This window comes from Silurus meridionalis, chromosome 24, assembly GCF_014805685.1.
Source record: "Silurus meridionalis isolate SWU-2019-XX chromosome 24, ASM1480568v1, whole genome shotgun sequence".
Lineage (NCBI taxonomy): Eukaryota > Metazoa > Chordata > Actinopteri > Siluriformes > Siluridae > Silurus > Silurus meridionalis.
The window spans coordinates 21,162,437-21,170,506 of NC_060907.1; the positions used below are offsets into that span (position 1 = coordinate 21,162,437).

The following is an 8,070-nucleotide window of genomic DNA, read 5'->3' on the forward strand; positions in this document are numbered from 1 at the left end:
CTAACACAGAACTACCCCTATAATAACATATACCTTACATTAACATAGAACTACCCTATAATAACATATACCTTACACTAACACAGAACTACCCCTATAATAACATATACCTTCTACTAACATAAAACTACCCTATAATAACATATACCTTCTACTAACATAGAACTACCCCAATAACAACATATACCTTACACTAACATAAAACTACCCCTATAACAACATATACCTTACACTAACATAAAACTACCCCTATAATAACATATACCTTCTACTAACATAGAACTACCCCAATAACAACATATACCTTACACTAACATAAAACTACCCCTATAACAACATATACCTTACACTAACATAAAACTACCCCTATAATAACATATACCTTCTACTAACATAAAACTACCCCAATAACAACATATACCTTCTACTAACATAAAACTACCCCTATAATAACATATACCTTACACCTACATAGAACTACCCCTATAATAACATATACCTTACACTAACATAAAACTACCCCTATAATAACATATACCTTACAATAACATAGAACTACCCTATAATAACATATACCTTCTACTAACATAAAACTACCCCTATAATAACATATACCTTACACTAACACAGAACTACCCTATAATAACATATACCTTACATTAACATAGAACTACCCTATAATAACATATACCTTACACTAACACAGAACTACCCCTATAATAACATATACCTTACACTAACATAGAACTACCCCTATAATAACATATACCTTACACTAAGATAGAACTACCCCTATAATAACATATACCTTCTACCAACATAAAACTACCCCTATAACAACATATACCTTCTACTAACATAAAACTACCCCAATAACAACATATACCTTCTACTAACATAAAACTACCCCTATAATAACATATACCTTCTACTAACATAAAACTACCCTATAATAACATATACCTTACACTAACATAGAACTACCCCTATAATAACATATACCTTACACTAACATAAAACTACCCCAATAACAACATATATACCTTCTACTAACATAAAACTACCCCTATAATAACATATACCTTACACCTACATAGAACTACCCCTATAATAACATATACCTTACACTAACATAAAACTACCCCTATAATAACATATACCTTATAATAACATAGAACTACCCTATAATAACATATACCTTCTACTAACATAAAACTACCCCTATAATAACATATACCTTACACTAACACAGAACTACCCTATAATAACATATACCTTCTACCAACATAAAACTACCCCTATAACAACATATACCTTCTACTAACATAAAACTACCCTAATAACAACATATACCTTCTACTAACATAAAACTACCCTATAATAACATATACCTTCTACTAACATAAAACTACCCTATAATAACATATACCTTCTACTAACATAAAACTACCCTATAATAACATATATACCTTACACTAACATAGAACTACCCTATAATAACATATACCTTACACTAACATAAAACTACCCTATAATAACATATACCTTACAATAACATAGAACTACCCTATAATAACATATACCTTCTACTAACATAAAACTACCCCTATAATAACATATACCTTACACTAACACAGAACTACCCCTATAATAACATATACCTTCTACTAACATAAAACTACCCCTATAATAACATATACCTTACACTAACACAGAACTACCCTATAATAACATATACCTTACATTAACATAGAACTACCCCTATAATAACATATACCTTACACTAACACAGAACTACCCCTATAATAACATATACCTTCTACTAACATAAAACTACCCCTATAACAACATATGCCTTCTACTAACATAAAACTACCCCTATAACAACACATACCTTACACTAACACAGAACTACCCCTATAACAACATATATACCTTCTACTAACATAAAACTACCCTAATAACAACATATACCTTCTACTAACATAAAACTACCCCTATAATAACATATACCTTACACCTACATAGAACTACCCCTATAATAACATATACCTTACACTAACATAAACTACCCTATAATAACATATACCTTACAATAACATAGAACTACCCTATAATAACATATACCTTCTACTAACATAAAACTACCCCTATAATAACATATACCTTACACTAACACAGAACTACCCTATAATAACATATACCTTACATTAACATAGAACTACCCTATAATAACATATACCTTACACTAACACAGAACTACCCCTATAATAACATATACCTTCTACTAACATAAAACTACCCCTATAATAACATATACCTTCTACTAACATAGAACTACCCCTATAATAACATATACCTTACACTAAGATAGAACTACCCTATAATAACATATACCTTCTACCAACATAAAACTACCCCTATAACAACATATACCTTGTACTAACATAAAACTACCCCAATAACAACATATACCTTCTACTAACATAAAACTACCCTATAATAACATATACCTTCTACTAACATAAAACTACCCCTATAATAACATATACCTTCTACTAACATAAAACTACCCCTATAATAACATATACCTTACACTAACATAGAACTACCCCTATAATAACATATACCTTACACTAACATAAAACTACCCTATAATAACATATACCTTACAATAACATAGAACTACCCTATAATAACATATACCTTCTACTAACATAAAACTACCCCAATAACAACATATACCTTACACTAACACAGAACTACCCTATAATAACATATACCTTCTACTAACATAAAACTACCCCTATAATAACATATACCTTACACTAACACAGAACTACCCCTATAATAACATATACCTTACATTAACATAGAACTACCCCTATAATAACATATACCTTACACTAACACAGAACTACCCTATAATAACATATACCTTCTACTAACATAAAACTACCCCTATAACAACATATGCCTTCTACTAACATAAAACTACCCTATAACAACACATACCTTACACTAACACAGAACTACCCCTATAACAACATATACCTTCTACTAACATAAAACTACCCTATAATAACATATACCTTACACTAACATAGAACTACCCCTATAATAACATATACCTTACACTAAGATAGAACTACCCCTATAATAACATATACCTTCTACCAACATAAAACTACCCCTATAACAACATATACCTTCTACTAACATAAAACTACCCCAATAACAACATATACCTTCTACTAACATAAACTACCCCTATAATAACATATACCTTCTACTAACATAAACTACCCCTATAATAACATATACCTTACACTAACATAGAACTACCCCTATAATAACATATACCTTCTACTAACATAAAACTACCCCAATAACAACATATACCTTACACTAACATAAAACTACCCCTATAATAACATATACCTTCTACTAACATAAAACTACCCTATAACAACATATACCTTCTACTAACATAAAACTACCCTAATAACAACATATACCTTCTACTAACATAAACTACCCCTATAATAACACATACCTTCTACTAACATAAAACTACCCCTATAATAACATATACCTTACTAACATAGAACTACCCCTATAATAACATATACCTTACACTAACATAAAACTACCCTATAATAACATATACCTTACAATAACATAGAACTACCCTATAATAACATATACCTTCTACTAACATAAAACTACCCTATAATAACATATACCTTACACTAACACAGAACTACCCTATAATAACATATACCTTCTACTAACATAAAACTACCCCTATAATAACATATACCTTACACTAACACAGAACTACCCCTATAATAACATATACCTTACATTAACATAGAACTACCCCTATAATAACATATACCTTACACTAACACAGAACTACCCCTATAATAACATATACCTTCTACTAACATAAAACTACCCCTATAACAACATATGCCTTCTACTAACATAAACTACCCCTATAACAACACATACCTTACACTAACACAGAACTACCCCTATAACAACATATACCTTCTACTAACATAAAACTACCCTATAATAACATATACCTTACACTAACATAGAACTACCCCTATAATAACATATACCTTACACTAAGATAGAACTACCCTATAATAACATATACCTTCTACCAACATAAAACTACCCCTATAACAACATATACCTTCTACTAACATAAAACTACCCCAATAACAACATATACCTTCTACTAACATAAAACTACCCCTATAATAACATATACCTTACACTAACACAGAACTACCCCTATAACAACATATACCTTCTACTAACATAAAACTACCCCTATAATAACATATACCTTACACTAACATAGAACTACCCCTATAATAACATATACCTTACACTAAGATAGAACTACCCCTATAATAACATATACCTTCTACCAACATAAAACTACCCCTATAACAACATATACCTTCTACTAACATAAAACTACCCCAATAACAACATATACCTTCTACTAACATAAAACTACCCCTATAATAACATATACCTTCTACTAACATAAAACTACCCCTATAATAACATATACCTTACACTAACATAGAACTACCCCTATAATAACATATACCTTCTACTAACATAAAACTACCCCAATAACAACATATACCTTACACTAACATAAAACTACCCCTATAATAACATATACCTTCTACTAACATAAAACTACCCCTATAACAACATATACCTTCTACTAACATAAAACTACCCCAATAACAACATATACCTTCTACTAACATAAAACTACCCCTATAATAACACATACCTTCTACTAACATAAAACTACCCCTATAATAACATATATACCTTACACTAACATAGAACTACCCCTATAATAACATATACCTTCTACTAACATAAAACTACCCCATAACAACATATACCTTACACTAACATAGAACTACCCCTATAATAACATATACCTTCTACTAACATAAAACTACCCCATAACAACATATACCTTACACTAACATAGAACTACCCCAATAATAACATATACCTTCTACCAACATAAAACTACCCCTATAACAACATATACCTTCTACTAACATAAAACTACCCCAATAACAACATATACCTTCTACTAACATAAAACTACCCCTATAATAACATATACCTTCTACTAACATAAAACTACCCCTATAATAACATATACCTTACACTAACACAGAACTACCCCTATAATAACATATACCTTCTACTAACATAAAACTACCCCTATAATAACATATACCTTCTACTAACATAAAACTACCCCTATAATAACATATACCTTCTACTAACATAAAACTACCCCTATAATAACATATACCTTACACTAACACAGAACTACCCCAATAACAACATATACCTTACACTAACATAAAACTACCCCTATAATAACATATACCTTACACTAACATAAAACTACCCCTATAATAACATATACCTTACACTAACATAAAACTACCCCTATAATAACATATACCTTACAATAACATAGAACTACCCCTATAATAACATATACCTTCTACTAACATAAAACTACCCCTATAATAACATATACCTTCTACTAACATAAAACTACCCCTATAATAACATATACCTTACACTAACACAGAACTACCCCTATAATAACATATACCTTACACTAACATAAAACTACCCCTATAATAACATATACCTTACAATAACATAGAACTACCCCATAATAACATATACCTTACACTAACACAGAACTACCCCTATAATAACATATACCTTACACTAACATAGAACTACCCCTATAATAACATATACCTTACACTAACACAGAACTACCCCTATAATAACATATACCTTACACTAACACAGAACTACTACCCCAATAACAACATATACCTTAACATATAACATATACCAACACACACACACACACACACACACACACACACACACAGAGTACAGCGTCTGCACACCACACACCCATTCTACACATATAATACACACGCAACAAAACACTCATATAACACACATCAAAACATTCACAATACAACACAATTACACATTAACTCTTACACACACACAACACTCACATACACACTCTATACATACATACTACAATACACACACACTCTCATACACACTCTACACATACATGCTATCATATACACACACCAAAACACACACATACACACACATACACACTCTGCACACACACACACACACACAAAACACACACTCACATACAACACACATATATACTATAATACACACATACACACTCTACACATACATACTACAATACACACATCATACACACACAACAAAACACACACTTACATACACACTCTACATACATACTACAATACACACATCATACACACACATCAAAACACACACAACTCTATACATACATATAACAATATACATATACACACCACAACAAAGCACACACATACAACACATATATATACTATAATACACACACGTATAACACTCTCACATACACACTCTACACATGCATACTATATTACAAACATACACACTACACATACATACTATAATACACATATACACACACACTCTATACATACATACATACTATAATATACACACACACACACACACACACACACACACACACACACACAGCAAAATACACACTTAAACAAACATACTATAATATACACACATACACACTCTATACATACATACTACAATACACACATCATACACACACAACAAAACACACTTACATACACACTCTACACATATATATACTATAATACACACATCATACACACACATCAAAACACACACAACTCTATACATATATATAATAATATACACATATACACACCACAACAAAGCACACACATACAACACACATATATACTATAATACACACACGTATAACACTCTCACATACACACTCTACACATGCATACTATATTACAAACATACACACTACACATACATACTATAATACACATACAACACACTCTACATATACATATTATGGTATACACACACACACACACACACACACACACACACACACACACACACAGTAAAATACACACTCTAAACAAATATACTATAATATACACACATACACACTCTATACATACATACTACAATACACATACACACACAACAAAACACACACTTACATACACACTCTACACATACATACTACAATACACATACACACACACAACAAAACACACACTTACATACTATAATATACACATCAAAACACACACATAAAACTCTATACATACATATAACAATATACATATACACACCCACAACAAAGCACACACATACAACACACATATATATATAATAATATACACATATACACACACACTCTATATATATATATTATGGTACACATACATACATACATACATACACACACACACACACACACACCAAAACACACACTCACATACAACACACACACACACACACTCTATACATACTACACACACACAGAAACACACACACACACACACACACACACCCTATACATACATACTACAATACACACATACACACGCTATACATACATACATACATACTACAATACACACATACACAACAAAACACACACATACATACTACACACACATACTACAGTAAAACCCCGTTGTACGAGCAGAATTCGTTCTTGAAAATTGCTCGTGTCCATTTGCTCGTATGTTTGAACTGATTTTCCCCATTAGAATAAATGTAAAAGTGATTTAATCCGTTCTGAGATCTCATTCGATCGCTTATTTCTGCACTATTTGTAGCCTATTTTAACAAAAAAATACACCGCAAATTACCGTAAGGTGAACATAATATAACACTCATTAGGTAGTGGTTGATTGTGTGTGTGAGACGCACATCACGCTCGTAACCTCCTCGGTTTCCATGGTAATTCTATTCACTTTCGTTTTCACAGCACCATCACTGATTTTCTTGGGAGACATTTTTCAAGATTTCTAGTGAAATAAAAATATAAAACTAAAAAAAGTTTTTGCTGCACTGAAC

The 8,070-nt window shown here is 31.1% G+C and overlaps 1 protein-coding gene across 4 annotated transcripts in view; it reads left to right on the forward strand.

The window, feature by feature from the left end:
• Nucleotides 1–8,070, forward strand: part of lratb.1 (lecithin retinol acyltransferase b, tandem duplicate 1) — a 56,922-nt gene that overhangs the window by 23,618 nt on the left and 25,234 nt on the right. The gene's annotated exons all lie outside the window — the stretch shown is intronic.